The sequence below is a fragment of the Aythya marila genome (genome assembly GCF_965140915.1).
Source record: "Aythya marila genome assembly, chromosome: 3".
Taxonomy (NCBI): domain Eukaryota; kingdom Metazoa; phylum Chordata; class Aves; order Anseriformes; family Anatidae; genus Aythya; species Aythya marila.
In genome coordinates, this window is record NC_139044.1 from 47,583,476 (window position 1) to 47,600,534 (window position 17,059).

Here is a 17,059-nt window from a genome sequence, read left to right on the forward strand (position 1 = left end):
ATCTTTGGAATAGCATGCCTCCTACCATGAGTTTTTGTCCTTACAGTTTGCTGGCAGACTCCCACAAATCTTGCTTTGCACCATGACAGGGATGTCAGTGTGTCTATGTGTACTGGGGACAGCTTGACCAGATGTTACTTCATTCAAATACTGGCATTCATGCAAGCATCTATTTTTCAGTAAATTCATGTTCCTCTTATAACAACTGGAGCTTCGGTGAAATCCTTTTTGGATCTCTGCACAGCTTGAGAACTGGATTGTCATTTTGGAGAACAGCTGGTAAAATAGGAGGTACATTTTTTGCCTCAAGAAGAATCACTAGAATGTGAACACCCAGAATAGAAGCTAGTACCCAGGGAAGAGCAGTTGGTCCTAGAACTGGAATAAATCTTAAATCGAAGTGAAGGAATATAATTACAAAGAATGCTGATTTATTTGTCTAACTGCTAGGGGATTAGCCTGGTGATATTTTCCAATAGATCTTCCAGGCAACACTGTTAAACATCCAGAGCACTGGTAAAAAAATATTTTGCCCAAGTACACTCTCTTTGGAGATCAAGCTGAGTGGATTGTTTGTGTGGCCAAGCAATATGTAACTTATGAAACTACTCAAACTTTGCAAATTATACACAAAACATTTATTCAAAGAGTCAAGGTGAAACCACAATGAAGGAAAACTGCATTTATATTATTATGCTAAAAGAGCTACAAAAATGAAAATAATGGAAAAGTCAAAAGTATGGATTTGCATAAGCAGTTTTAATAGCTTCTCCCCCCTGCCCTCCCCAAACCATTTATTTTTGACTGAAATGGTCAATGAAACACCCAGTCAGCTGTTGGATGGGAGGTCAGAGGGGACTGCTGGGATGTCCCCTCTGACAGATGCAACCATGGAAGCCCTGGGGTGGACTGAGAAAAAAAAATTACTTCTTCAGTACACTCAGGAAAAGGAATAATCTCCCTTTCTGAGTCACCCTATGCTGCATGACAGCACAGAAACTAATTATGTTTGCTACAGAGGGAAAAGAAATTGCAGTGGGGGTTGCACTGGAATGAGTTTCTCAGAGAGGCAGTGCAATCTGCATCTTTGGAGATTTCCAGAACCTAGCTGGACAAAGCCCTGAGCAACCTGCTCTGACTTTGAAGTTAGCTCTGCTTTCTGGTGGGGGTTTTGCTACGTGACCTTGTGAGGTCACTCCCAAAATAAGTTATTCGGTGGGTCAATGACTCTGTATTGCCAGGGTCAGTTTCTAAGAGGCAGAATTTTCCTCATAGAACTGATTGGAAGGCAAATGGGAGCAATAAAAAGACTGATTGACCAGGGCTGGGGAAATTGGATTCCTGCTCATAGACAGGTTAGCGGTGAGCAAGTGGAATACCACTACTGAAGAGGAAAGCTGTTCATGATACATTCTGCTGTCCTTAGTTTCAGGGACAAAAATTTATCTCTAACTTCCTGCAGTAAATTAAACAGTTCCATATAAATGAGTAGAAGTCAGTAATTGTTTTGTGTTGTATAATTCATGGGACTATATTATGATACTAAACCAATTAACTTTTCTGTATGTGTGCCATTTAAAGGAAGCTTCCTTGCAGAGCTACTGACTTCCCCTACCACCCATTGTGAGTTACACCTTGTAGTTATACCTTGTGGTCTTTTAATCTAAGATTTTTATAATAGTAGTACTGAGGTGAGACTTTAATGAGGAAAGTATTTATCTTTTCACTAGGGAAACTATACATGGGAAAAAAAACAACATGTATGTAGGTAAGAATATGCCACTTTGTCCCTTGTTCCAACACAAACCAACTGTGAAAAGTCATTAGCAGAAGTGTGCATTTTTTTACTTTAAATAAGGATTTCTGTTTGGTCAGTATATACTTTTTTGTTTGTTTGTTTCCTTTTTTCCCTTAAAGTTTTCTTTTTTTTTTTTTTTTTTTTTTTTTTTTTCCTGACATTGAAAAAAAGTCTTAGTTCTAGCCAAGAACAACTGTTAGGACTGGAACTTGTGAGAATCACACAAATGCAATGGATAAAAGTGCCGTTTCCAGGAAGGGAAAAAAGATCCTAGCAAATCAGTGCCTTAGTAGTTATTAGTATTTGACAATTACATTAACTCTGTTTCAGTTAGACAGAAATTGTGCTACTGTTCACAGCAATATATTTCATTTCAGATATTGATATGGTGTCGCATTACAACACTTAAAGGCTAACTGACTGACTGCAGTGAGTCAGTAAGCAACTTAATGCTTACTGATTACAGTGTAAAAGAAACCTGAGGTAGTATTTTAGCAGGTATCTAGATATTTGAATTGCCATATTAAGCACAAATTTTGTTCCTGCATTAAAAAACATGCTATTTCTCAAATAATTTATTTTGATGCATTTGGTCCGATGGAGTCATTTTGAAGATGGAACTGTTCACCATAGTTTATGAGAGATCCAATAAAATTTAATGATAGTTCCACATAAACTAAATTTCAGGAATTTAGGGATGCAATATTAGAGTCATCGTTTTTCAACTGATATATGAACTATAGTGTGATTCTGTAAATAGCGAGCTTATCTAGCCTGTAAATAAAATATGTAAGTAGATACAGCTGAAAACATGTATGTAAGACTCAATTACAGCATTTCCCATTGGAATGTTTAATGATGTGTCCTTAATGTTACAGGGACACCTGCTGTGTACATGCTGTATACTGCTGCTCTCATCCACTGGGATGTATGTGCTGGCCCTGTGCCTGAGCACACACTGGGGTGGCTTAGCTGGAGGCAGGACCAGGGAAGGCAGACCAGCAATACAAGAAACTGCAGGCAGCTCCCTTGGTTTTGCTTAGGAATCTGCTTCTCTTTTCTCTCTCTCTTTAAAATCAAAATCTTCCTTTAAAAATAAATTAAGAAAAAAGTAACTTCACTATCCAGATTTTTTAGTCCATGAATGTTTTTTAGTCCATGAACAAACAGCAGATGGATTTTGTGACTGTGTTTAGAGCCCACTAGAATCCGCCCTGCACTGAGATTAAAAACCATCTGTGGGAGAGCGCTCCTGACCTACATGGGCAGGAGCTATGGACCTCACCAGGTACTTCAGATGGATGCTCTCATAGCTCCTATATAGCTTAGAAAGCAGAAGGCAGTCCTCAATGCGTGCACATGTATGTTCTGCTGTTGGCACAATGTGTGAAACATTTTTTTAAGCTTAAGTGGTTTTAGAAGTTGCCCTGGTGACTTAATTACTGGATTAGCATAAGCTGCATAGTGTGAAAAATGTATCTTGAGTTTTCCTTGACAAAAGAAAATGGAATTCCTTTAAAGAAAAAGGACTTTTTAATAAGTGAGAGCTATAAGGCAGTCTTAAGAGAAGAGTCATCACTCTGAAACTTGAGATACATTAGAAAAAGTGGTAATGTGGAGAACCATTTAAAAATGCATAGATTTCAATAGCAGCATAGGACCATTAACAGTCATCAGGTTTGTCCTATTGAGCAGAGGTCACAGAAAGCTGTTTACTAGTTTCTAGTTTATGCCCAAAGCTTCTGTCTGGGCTATAGGATATTTTTCAGAAAGTTGTCTAGTCATAATTTAAGGGTTACAAATAATAGAGTATCCCTTCTGTATATGAGTAAATCACTTCGGTGGTTTATTGTCCTTAGCAGGAAAAAAAAACAAATATGTATATATACCTTAATTCTAGTCACCATTTATCGGCAGTTAAATCAATTGTAAACTCTTAATGGATTTAAAACGTAGATTGTAGTTTTGTTGTCTAATTATAATGTAGGTTATTACTAATTTTTAATCATTCACATAGTTCATTTTCTCCATCTTTTCTCAGTATCCTTTCTAAAGCAATGACAGTAGAAATGATTACAGCATCCCAGCATTGATCTTTCTTATTTTATATACTGCAGTTATAAAGTGGAAATAGAGGGAGTTATATTCCCCTGCTTATACATTCAAGATAGAAATATTAATTCCACACAGTGACAGGCTGGCTTGAAACTGAACAATTACTTGGAACTACAGTTGGCTGAATGGTATTTTGCCTCCAGTTTCTTATGTAATACTAAATGGCCCTGTAACAAAGAATACTCCAGGGTATGATGATTCCTGATTCTAAGCCATCGGTTAACCAGTTTTATATATATTGTATAAAATCATAATTTTCTTTTGAATACTCTGTATTGTTAAGATAGATTTATGCCAGATAAATACATTTTCATAATGGTGTGTTAAAAAATGGAAAATTGAGTACCAACTGACAGTGCTTAGCATTAGATTCTCCTGTGCTTATTTTCAGATTTTTATAGCAATATTATTCATTTTAAATCTCTGTTCTGTTAAAGATGAACCATTCTCCCTAATGAATCAAAGATGTTAAAGCTCTCATAGTATTATCTTTTTTGCCTTTTTACCATTTCTGAGTCTCAATAGAAAATTTGTTTCATTTCTTTTTTTTTTTTTTTTTTTTTTTTTTTTTTTTTGTCATGAATCTACTTCAGAGTCTAGCAAAGGGTATATTTAAGAGCTGATTTATTGTGCATCTTCTTAATAGTCATAATGCAGAAGGCTGCAAAATAATGGGTCTAATTTTCCGTTTGCTTCAGTGCAAATCTCTTGAACTGTATAGTTTCCCATTTCTGTAACGGTCCAAATTTTAATTAATTGCAAAATTCTGTAAAATAGAAATCTAAAACAGTGTCATGTACAACCAACATTATGTAATAATTCCAGGATTAGAACCTGAAAAGTTTGTTCTATGTTTAACATTACTGAATTGTATCAGTTTCTAGGTGCACAGTTGTAATTTGACGGACACTAAGTATGGTGGTGAGGGCTGAAGGATCCTAGGTATATGTCCCATTCAATACAACGCCATTTTGCACTATGAAATGATTAAACACAAATTTTGCACCAATTCTGGAGCATCAGCCTTAATTACTGTTGTCAGAATTGGATCAATTGCTTTTAGACTTCCTCTGATCATAGATCAGACCACACCGTACACAGTTGTTGAATTTATCTTGCAGAGTACTAAGCTCTTGGTCCCTTTCATCAAAACTCATGTTTCCCACAGTGGTTCTAGACACCTGTAATAGATCTTGCAATTCAGAGGATGTACCCCATTACTAATAAAACTACTAGTATGAAAAGACTTACAGAACACATTTATCTTTTTTTTTTTTTTTTTCTTCTTTTTAATTGCCTGTTATAGTAAGAGAATTAAAACCATAAACCAGTTTTAAGTGGCTTTCATCTACCAAACCCAGTGCTATCCATTTTACTCCTGGATTGGGGAAAGTAAATTATCCATAAAACAATGATTTTTTTTTTTTTTTTAAATCAATTGAAGGTCAAGGGGGAAAAATGTAGTACATTAATGTGATTGTATCTGAAATTTTATTGGATGTCTTAGTATATTGTCCTGTGATATTCCTAGGCCTTTGTTGTAAAACCTGACATTTGGAAATGTACATTTCAAAGGCATCAACATACAGGTTATATCATTGGAACTGCTGTGTTTTTTATTTGCATCTGATTTGTACAACTGTATGTTGATTTCCTTTTTTATGCTCTATGTAGGAAGAAACAATATAAATAAAAACTGCAGTGTAGGCCAAAGATACACTTTTAAGTAATTGGATGTTGCATTAAAATGTCCCTGGGTTTCTATTTTACTGATGCTTCTGTTTAGAATTGAGCCAATCTGTCTTCATATTTCCTCTTCTGTACCATTATAATTGATCTGGCAGTTCTCCACACTTAGACCCAGACAGTAATCACTTGGCATAGAGGATATTCTGCCTCTCTAATTTGACTGACAGAATAAATCCTGTTTTTAAATTGCTGTCATGTGGTTTTTATCAGTAAATAACACACATTTTACTATGGCACTTGTACATTGAGATAGACAGCTATGTCTTTTTAATGTGCCTACTGTGCAGCAAAGGAGGAGTCGGGAAATGCAATCATGTTTTCATCTGTTCTACTGTAAGGGCACAAACCTTGAAAGTGATTCTTCAGGGAAAAAAAAAAAAAAAAAAAAAAAGAAGAAAAAAAAGAGCAAACAACAAACCAAACCTAAAGCTTGAATGTATCTTTTAAGGTTCCTTTTAGATGAAGTCATATGTATGTTATACAGACCAACAAGCTAAGGAAAGTGGACATTATACATACAGGATATTTTCCTATATAAAATATTATATATATATATATATGTATATATTCCATACTGTAATGCATATGTGAGCACTGAAGAACACTACTACTTTTGAGAAACGTGTCTGTGCATGTATAAACAATTTATCTGTTAGTAGTGGTAAAACTAATCAGAATATTGTGCTCTGTTCAAGCCACACTCGGTTGCAGTTTGCCTGGGAGAGGACAAACTATTTGAGTGGCTTGTGTACTGTTTTCAATTGTGTTCAAAGAAATAATGCATTTGGTAATGAATAACCTACTGTCAATAAACAATAACATCCCCATTGCCAACAGCATTGTGCTAAGCATAATCTCTGTATGCACAAAGATCTAGAAGCTCAAACTCAACATCCTCAACAGTGTTTGGGAATTAGTACTTCAAAAAATCAAACAAAGGCAAAGCACTTGTTATATGATTGCATATGAAACCATCTTATCAGCATCGTTTTTGCCTTAAAACAAACAGAAATAAGTCATCACAGTAGTAGAAAGAAAAATGTTCCAGAAAACAGTGCATGACTAAAATGCATGCATTTTTCACTGAATATGAAAGATCTGGGTTTGCCAAGAGTAAAATATGAAATCAATCCCATCCTTCAAGGCATTTAAAAAAGAGACTGCTGAGCTTATTGAAGTCACAGGGGGCTACTGAATTTACAGAATATCTTTTGTGATGCCTTAAAGCTAGGTTTTAGTCTTAGTTATGTTTTTTAACCTAAATGTCATGTTATTATTATGCCTTAAATTTGTAGTATGTTTATCAATGAGGACTGGGACCAAAACATTATTAAGAGTGGTTTCTTTGTATTGCAGACTTGCAGGTTCATTACTCTGTGGTGGTTCTGTCTTCTGTACACAGACATGTGAGCCTGTTGGTACAAGGCATGTGGTTTTGTTGTCTGTGTCTCCTATGGGTCGTGAACTTACTCAGAGGTATTTTACATACCCAGGCAAATTGCCATAGGAATTTTGAATATCTGAAGGGATGATATACTCTTTCTCTACTAAATAAAGAACCAATATAAAAAAACAAACAAACAAACAAACAAAACTAAGCTGTGGGGAATAGAAGGGAGAGGGAAGTGAGACTTATTCGCAGTGATTGTATCGCTTAGTAATTGATATGACTCATTTTATACCATTTGGATTTTTCCTAGGAAGCACAACATTTTTATTCTCTCTCTCTCTAATGAACAAAAGATTGCAGTATCTGATCTTGGAGATTATGAACATTTTGAACATTTGGGCAGAGTACACTGATTTTTGAGTGAGAAGTGAGAAAGGGCAGTTTAATACAGGTTGAGATGAAAAATGGCTGGTTTTCATACTGTGTTTTCCAGTAAGGAAAACCTTTTATCTGAGGCAGGAAGTTCAGGCTGTAAGACTATAGTAGCAGCCTGAAGGTTTATGCTTGCAGTAGCTGGGGGAATATTACAAAGAAAAGTATTGCTTGTCCCACTCCTGGCAAATGTCAAAGACTAGTTTTGCTGATCTTCATCTAGATGTTGATCTTGACTTTGAGAACACTGGGAGACGAAGCTGTAGAAAGAAACTGGTAGAAAAAGATTTTGAGACTTGCTAGAAAATCAGGCCATGTAGTTTTACCATCTTTACCAATAGGTTCATATAATTATTGAATAATATCCCATTATTCTGGTACTGGTATGTATCACTTCAGCAGTCATAGTTCACTTTATTGGACTATGCAGCTTGCTCTCTGAAAATCCTTCTGAAATTCTCAGTGAACAAAAGATGATAAAACAGGATTTCCAGTATGAGGCCTTTAGGAGGTCCCTAATGGGATTATTTTCTCAATAATCAAAGATTATCAAACTGTTGGGCAAATATCAGGCTTCCCTTTCCAGAGGGAAACAATAAACCAAGATATATCTGCATTTAGCCAAACCCCCTCTGGTATACTATGAAACAAAGGTTTAGTCTGAGACTAATCAAGTCGTATTTTCCCCTCATTAACTTCTGTCCATTTCTTCTCACAGGTAGGGTGAGATGGATTGCTAACTTATGATTTAAATACCTTACAGTGCTATATAAAATAGGTCTGGAGCAAACACCAGAAGGTAATCGACTGCATTCCCTTACCTAAAGCCAGAATCAGTTATACCTATTCATCACAGCAGCCTATAGATGCAAATTTGACAGTCTCCTGCAGCTTTGGTCCAGCAATCCAAACTCAAATATGTTTGTTAGATTTTGTATAATTTGAATATCTAGAAATTCAGCTACATATACACAACTGGTTTCCTGGTTTAATAGAGAGAAGACATGAGGCTTTTTTTTTTTTTTTTTAATTGACATTTATAGAGTTTTTTTTCTAAGGAACCTGAGAATAATTAAATTTCTAAAAATGCCAAATCTCCAAAATATTATTTAGTAATGATTTTGTAATATATGACCTTAGCTTTTTGGAGTGTAGGATAGATACAATGGTGATATGTGTGGTCAGGCAAATGTCAGAGCTGTACAGCCACACTTTCACAAAGAAAGGCTCTGTATTCACAGCTGCACTGAGTCCTACTGGAAGTGCCTAAGCCCTCTAGGAAACCTTTGTGTTCAATTCTTCTGCTATTCTATTGTACAGTAGTTTTAAATAACTAATAGAAAAACAGCAAAAGAGCCACCACCAACAAAATAGCTCTTAATGTGCTTATTTCTTCTGTATTGATTGTATTGTATTGACACTACTGAATTCAAATAGTGTAGTTTGAAAGTTACACTAAGTTTGAATACTAGTGGTAAGCATCCATATAATGTGCATTGTTGTCCATAGTAAGCAACCATGGATTTAAAAACAAAACAAAACATCAACAAACTTTCTCAAAACGAAAAGCTATTAAATTATTATTCTCTCAATTTACAATGATAAAGCTAAACATGTTGGCTTTCCTCAGAAGTTATTTCTGTCTCTTGTTGAATGAAAATATTTGAGACAATTTCTGAGTTTTATGCAATTTTCTTTTACAGCAAAAAACATTGAATTGATTTATTAATCAGTTCAAGGTTTGACATTTATCAAATCCTCAATATTTAATCTGAAAAGCCGTGTTACTATGAGAAAATGTTCAAAGTTTCAAGGTTAACTTTTCAGGCATTCAGCTTAGATGATAACTGAGAGCATCATAATATGAGATTTTTCTTGAGTGCCTTCTGTGTGGATGGTTGTATTTACTATCCTATGGAAAAATGATGTGATGTTACACGCTATTGTGTGTCTTTCTTTGCCCTGAAGAGACACATAATTTATAGTAAAAATTACAAAAAAACATTTCAGAAGCTTTCTAGCTAGAGCTGTTCCTTTTGTATTACATCTAATGTGTTTTCCACTGTGAATTATTGTAGCGGCTCATATTTCCACTTTTTTTTTTTTTTTGGATTTCTGTTTAATGTAATGACATATAAGGGAAAGCTGGCTGCAAAAATCATCTATGCGTATACATATTTTTAAAACAGCAAATAATAGGAAAAAGTTAACCTTTTTTCAAGGTGATTTGCACAAAGAATATTACTTTTAATCAAAATATGCCTTCATTGTAAAAGCTGGATAAAATAAGTATATTTTGTTTGGTAGAGACTAGCTCACATATTTTAGTTTCTTATGCTATGGTACAATTAAAGGTAGTTATTAATAACAGAGCTACTTAGGATATGAAACAAAAAGCACATTGGCTTAACCATGTTAAAATTAGCACAATGATCTGCTGCTGTTGTAGCCAGTAGTATTGAATGTGTAATATCTTAATACAAGAATATCTGAACCCAAGGATGTTCCTAAATCTCTTTCCTATGGTAGGTTAGAAGATTGTCAATATCTCTGATGAATACCTTTGACCAGATAATGTTATTTAGCTTCTGAAAGTTTGGGAAGTGATATTAGTAGTACAATCGGTTTGCTACTGCCTTGTTTAAAGTAAGGCTAAAAAGATACCTATTTCTGTTTAGAGTACAGAATGGTGGAAATTGCATTACCATTTCACTTAAGCCAGAAAGAAAATTTCCTTTACTAGCAAACTAGTCTAAATGCCACAAAACAATACATTCAAATTGATATCAATATCAAAATTCAACACAATTACATTCTAATCATTGGAAGAGCTAATAATAACCTCTAAAAAGAATACACACTTTAAAAGCATAGATTTTTGTTGTTGTTGTTGTTAAATATGTCAGGTTCTAAAAATCTAAATGACTTTTTCTCTGTCGTGACAAGAGGTGTAAAGCTTGTGTTTTTCCAGGAACTGTATGCTTTTGAAAATATATTTCAGTATATATTGAACTACTTTGTATTTAAAGATAACCTCACTGTGGATTTTTCCTGTGACCTAGTAAGTTTTGAACACAGTTGTCAGAAGTATGTGCAAAGTGACTTATCCTAGCTGTCTGTTAACTGCTTTAATGAATTAGATGATTTAGATGAATTAAATATAGACAAAATAAATAAATAAATAAACACGAGTCACAAATGCATGAGTATTCATGAAATATGTGAGTCCTCACATGAGTTAAAACCCTTCATAGCAGAGGATGCAGCATGCATTCCACAATGCTGAATAGGCCTTTCCCCCATTTTCACTTGAATTTGCCTGCGTGCTCGAAGTTGCTGAGCTGGTAGTTTTTTAGTTTAGCATAGTTAGCCTATAAAGCCATTTAAGCCATTTGAAGGCACCAGAGAAGCAGATGGTTGGACTTCTGCTGTAAAAGTTGGGTCAGTAATCCTGGCTGCTCGTGCCATCTGGACAGCGGAGGGGGAGGTTGGAGTGACCATTCACACTGCGTATGTACTCTGTGCCATTAACAAAAGCTCCAATTTTTCAAAAGGCTGGAGAACTTCTCATGAAAACCCCCACAGCTAATGAAATAAAAATATTTCAAAAATTGCTGAGGTAGCGCTGGGAAGACAGTTTGGGATGTGAATGGCAGTGCCTCACAGAGATATGGCCACAGGTGGAGCCCAGGCAAGGCCAGGCCCAGCGATGTGGCTGCCAGGCCAGCAGACCCCTGAGGACAGGCAGGCAAAGGCTCCGATGGGCCTCTTGCACAGCTCAGCCTGGCCCTCTGTGTTGTTGCCCCTTACTCTGGCATTTTGCATGGTAACCTTGAACTCCAGGTTTCCTTTCACTGTTGCCTGTAGCATAAAGAACCGTGTGTGCCCTATTTATCTGCAGTGTTGTCAGTGCGGCCTGCTGGCAGTCCTGCTTTCAAACAGGCTGTCATGTGGTCACAGATACTATAATGTGAGCAAAGGCTCATTGAGATGAAAATATGCTGTTGTTCTAGACAAGGGTTTCCTTCTTTTCTGACAGATACAGAGCTACTTGTAATTATTTACAGATAGTACATCTTAACTGGGCTATTGCATTGCTATGCTGTTAATCCAGTGTTAGTATTGATAGGAAATGTATCTTCAGCACTTAAGAGATGTCTAATATATCACTTTCCGAACATTTGAAAATCATTGCTGGCCCATTATTTGTCAAGTACTGACTTGATCCATCAGCTAGGTTGGTAAATGATTTTCTTTTGGAATATTACATCTGTTTGAGATGGTAGGAGTACAGTAATTTCAACTGTACAGAAAGATGCAGAGTATGTCTGAAGGAGGAGTTCAGGAAATTACGATGTGTTTGAGGCAAAAAAATCCAGACACAGAATAATCCCCCATTGGAGATCTGTCTAAGATACACCTTCCTCAATTTTTAGGTAAAGCAGGTTGCGCTGTTATTTCTGTTAAACCTTTTGGTGGTGGTGTTTTTTTCTTCTCTCTCTCTCTCTCTCTTTTTTTTTTTTTTTTTTTTTTTTCTTTTTTTCCCTTTTTGTATTTATTACTCTGTTAGATACTTTGCTTTCATATTTATGATGGTTCACAAAGAAAGGAACTGCAGGTCCCAAACCCAGTAGGATGTATGAAGTAAGGAAGCTTGTATGCAGGCTGTTTTAGCCCTTCAAATGCAGTTTTGGGATACAGGATATGCAGCTTGAATTGCAAACACCAAAAGGTTGACAGCAGCGAATACCCAAGAGTCAGGAGGCAGCCAGCTGTGAAAGGCAAGAAGTGCCAGCTATCACCTAGGCTTATGCATCCTTGTCTGCTCAGTAGCTCACTATTGATAGATAGGTTAAAAACTGAAAAATATTTGCCATCGTCTGCTTCTGCAATCCACAGTGTCAATAATCCTAATATTTTTCCTGGTTGTAAAGAAAAATAAGGCTTATTTCTTTGAGCCTCATAGAATAAATTAACTCAATTTCATTAACCTATAATCTTTAAAACTATAGTCAAATACAGATATCTGTGTACAATCATTCACTAGATTTTAGTCTAATCCAAGTAAGAAAGTGATAGTGTATCTGACTGTGGAGATTGTGCCAAGTGATGGAGTTCAGTGTCTGATGGAATCGTTCACGTGGTTTTCTTGGCAGAATCTGAATATATAATGAGGGAAAGCTTCAGATGTGTTCTGTTTGATCTTGTCCATTTTCTATAACTTATGGTAAGATTTCTTATCTTGATATAAAACTTGATTCTTCCATTTATAACATCTATATTTGCTTAAGCACCTTATGTATACCTTTGTTTTTAGAAAGCAGGTGAACTAGGCAAATAGTGTATTATTAATCAACGTTGGAGTATAGTATTTTCCTCTTTGGATCTCTTTGGCCATCTCCCAGGAGTTCCTGACCCAGGAGACTGGGAAGAAAGTCTGAAGAAAGGAAGACTCTCCCTTGGCTGGGGAGGATTGGGTTAGAGATCATTTAGGCAAACTTGACAAATCCATGGGTCCTGATAGGGTACCTGAGTGTTGATGGAGCTGACAGATATCCTTGCTAGGCCACTCACAATCATCTTTGAAAGGACATGGTAATCAAGAGAGGTGCCTGAGGACTGGAAAAAAGCAAATATCAGTCCAGCCTTCTAAAAGGGAAACAAGGATGGCCTAGGGAACTACAGATTAACCAGACTCACCTCAATCATGAGAAAGGTGATGGAACAGCTAACTCATCCGGGAGGCCATCTCTAAGCACGTGGAGGACAGGAAGGTGGTCAGGAATAGTCAGTCTGGATTCACCAAATGGAAATCATGCTTAACCAACCTAATTGCCTTTTATGAAAGAACAACTGTCTGGATAGATGAGGGGAGAGCAGTGGATATTGTTCATCTTTACTTCAGCAAGGCTTTTGATACTGTCCCCCGTGATACCATAGGCAAACTCAGGAAGGGTGGGATGGATGAGTGGATGGTGAGGTGAACTAAACAGGCTCAATGGCAGGGCTCAGAGGTTTGTGGTCAGTGGCGCAGTCTAGTTGGAGGCCTGTTGGAGGCCATTGTCCCCCAGGGGTCAATACCAGCTCCAGTCTTGTTTATCTCATTCATCAATGTTTTGGATAAAGGGACAGAGTGCCTCCTCAGCAAGTTTGTTGATACAAAACTGGGAGGAGTTGGTTGATACTCCAGAGTGCTGTACTGCCATTCAGAAGGATCTTGACAGGCTGGATAGGTGGGCAGAGAGGAACCTCTTGAAATTCAACAAAGGCAAGCACAGGGTCCTGCACCTAGGGAGGAATAACCCCATGTACCAACACAGAATGGGGGCTGACCCACTGGAAGCTCTGTGGAGAGGGACCTGGTGGTCCTGGTGAACAAGAAGTTGACCATGAGCCAGCAATGTGCCCTTGTGGCCAAGATGATCAATGGCATCTTGGGCTGCATTAGGAAGAGAGTTGCCAGCACGTCAAGGAAGGTAAACCTCCCTCTCTACTCAGCCCTGGTGAGGCCTCACCTGGAGTATCATGTCCTGTTCTGGGCTTCTCAGTACGAGAGGGACATGGAGCTCTGTGAGCAAGTCCAGCAAAGGGCTACTAAAATGATTAGGGAACTGGAGCATCTCTCATATGAGGAAACAATGAGCCAGTTGGGCCTGTTCAGCCTGGAGAAGGCTCAGGGAGGATCTGATCCACGTGTGTAAGTGTCTGAAGGGAGGGTACCAAGACGAAGGGGCCAGACTCTTCCCAGTGGTGCCCAGCAACAGGACAAAAGGCAACGGGCACTAACTGAAACATCAGAAGTTCCCTCTGAATATGAGAAATAACTTTACTGTGAGGATGACTGAGCACCGGAACAGGTTGCCGAGAGATGTTGTAGAGTCTCCTCTGCTGGAGATACTCAAAAGTCATCTGGACACAATCCTGTGTAATGTGCTCTAGGGGACTCTGCTTGATCAGGGAGTTTAACCAGATGATCTCCAGAGGTCCCTTCCAGTCTCCACCATTCTATAATTCTGTGAATGTATTTACAGACATAGAGCACCAGCTGTGTTTCTGTTATCCATGAATATGGATATTTTTATGAATATTTGGTTATAAAATGGTTATCAAATCATGGATCAATGGATATCAAATCCATGCCTAGATGGATTATCAGCAAATTTCAATCACCATAGCCTCTTTTTCCCAAAGGAAGACAGCAAACAAAGACAGTATGACTGCTCATTACCTAACCATTGCCTGCTCCAAAGTATGAATCAAAAGATCACAAATCATAAAAAAATAGGGCTGAAAGAGACTTCAACATGCCTTTCATTTCCCTTTGCCCCTGCTCTGTCTCTCTTAAGTTAACTGTACAAATGTGTTTCTTCATTGATGTTTCTTTAATCTGTCAATGGAGATTCCACGGTCACCTGAGATTAGCCATTCCAGTGATTCTCTACCTGTACCATTTCTGCAAGTTTTACCCAGCATCTATTCTGAATCTTTCTTGTTGCAATTAAGCTCCTTTATACCTTCTCTTATACCCCATGGATATGGAAAACAGATTAATCGTCTCTCTTTGCAGCAGCCTTTTGCATACTGCCAAACTCAGTACAGTGCTCAGTGATGAACAGAGGCTCGAGAACAGTGCTCTCTTGTGTTAGGTTTCTCCTGTGAAGCAGATCTGTGCTGAGAGGCAAAGCAAAAGACTCCGTGGATGCAGGAGTTTACTGTCTAGTTCGCTGGTATAGAAGCATAATCCATTTCCTGCTGAAGAAGGAACAGCCTGCACAGCCTATCACTTATTTTTTTCCAATTTTCCAGATTGAGAGCTCATTGCCTTAGTTGGGAGGAGGCCCTGCTGTGGCTCCTTAACAGTTTGGGATAGCCTCTGCTGAAGCTTCTTCTTGACCTTTCTTGAGTAGCTCTAAGGCAGAAGAGGCTTATCAGCCAGCTCCCTCTTATCAGATGTCTGGCCTTGAGCACAAGGGACTACACTTGGTGTTCCCAAGATAGAAATTAGCTTTTAAAATCCTAATTTCTCACTGCTTCCAAAGTAGACTTAATGTGTGTGAATGTAACTCTAGCTTGAAAAAGAGCACTTGTATATATCTATATATCTATATATCTATATATATATATATATTCTGGGTCTTGCACCTGGGACGCAGTAACCCCAAGGAGAGCTACAGGCTGGGAGAGGAATGGTTGGAGAGCTGCCAGGCGGAGAAGGACCTGGAAGTGATGGTGGATAGTCGGCTGAATATGAGCCAGCAGTGTGCTCAGGTGGCCAAGAAGGCCAACAGCATCCTGGCTTGTATAAGAAGCAGTGTGGCCAGCAGGTCTAGGGAGGTGATCGTCCCCCTGTACTCAGCTCTGGTGAGGCCGCACCTCGAGTACTGTGTTCAGTTTTGGGCCCCTCGCTACAAGAAGGACATGGAGGTGCTTGAGCGGGTACAGAGAAGGGCGACGAAGCTGGTGAGGGGCCTGGAGAACAAGTCCTACGAGGAGCGGCTGAGGGAGCTGGGCTTGTTCAGCCTGGAGGAAAGGAGGCTCAGGGGCGACCTTATCGCTCTCTACAGGTACCTTAAAGGAGGCTGTAGCGAGGTGGGGGTTGATCTGTTCTCCCATGTGCCTGGTGACAGGATGAGGGGGAATGGGCTTAAGTTGCACCAGGGGAGGTTTAGGTTGGATATTAGGAAGAACTTCTTCACTGAAAGGGTTGTTAGACATTGGAACAGGCTGCCCAGGGAAGTGGTGGAGTCACCATCCCTGGAGGTCTTTAAAAGACGTTTAGATGTAGAGCTTAAGGATATGGTTTAGTGGGGACTGTTAGCGTTAGGTCAGAGGTTGGACTCGATGATCTTGAGGTCTCTTCCAACCTATTAATTCTGTGATTCTGTGATTCTGTGAGCTTAAAGTTTGGTCCTACTTAATCTGTAGATTCTGTTTTTGTGAAAAGTATAGGAAAAAATCTGAGGTAATTATAAGAAACTCTATTCTGTGAGTATCCAAACTTTACTGCGCTTCTAAAACACAATTTTGTTATCTGAGAGTATAAATATTCATGCTACTATACCAGAGCTCAAATCACAACAGGAGCTGGAGATTATGAGCTTGGATAATGGTGCTTCATGGTGCAAATTAGCCTTAATGCTGGTAATATGAATGTGGTGCTCAAATCCTGAACTTTTTTCTTTTCTTTTTTTTTTTTTTTTTTTTTTTTTTAATGGGTTGATGTGTGACCCCTGGAAATAGTGCTTCAGGACATGAATCTGTCCTGAGGATGGTTATGTGAATCCTGATGTGAACTGAGCAAAATTGTAGTGCATTAGAGACATTTCTAGTCTCTTAATACAAGTTGGAATTTTGATTTAATGATTTTCCCCCTAATTCCTTGCAAAATGTTAAAAGATTAAAGAAAATAAATTCGATAGGAAACATATATAGTTTTTGTAACACATTCTGTGGGGCAAGGGTTAGTTGTGGTTTGTTTGTTTTCTTATATTTTCCAGCCCATTCCTATTTTGGGGAGGACTACAAAGGGAGGCATTACCCTTTTCTTATATTGTATGTGCTTGTATCGTATGTGC

General features: G+C 37.9%; 1 protein-coding gene across 1 annotated transcript in view; it reads left to right on the forward strand.

The window, feature by feature from the left end:
• The window catches only part of PRKN (parkin RBR E3 ubiquitin protein ligase), a 775,548-nt gene that overhangs the window by 90,896 nt on the left and 667,593 nt on the right, over window positions 1–17,059 (forward strand). The window lies entirely within an intron of this gene.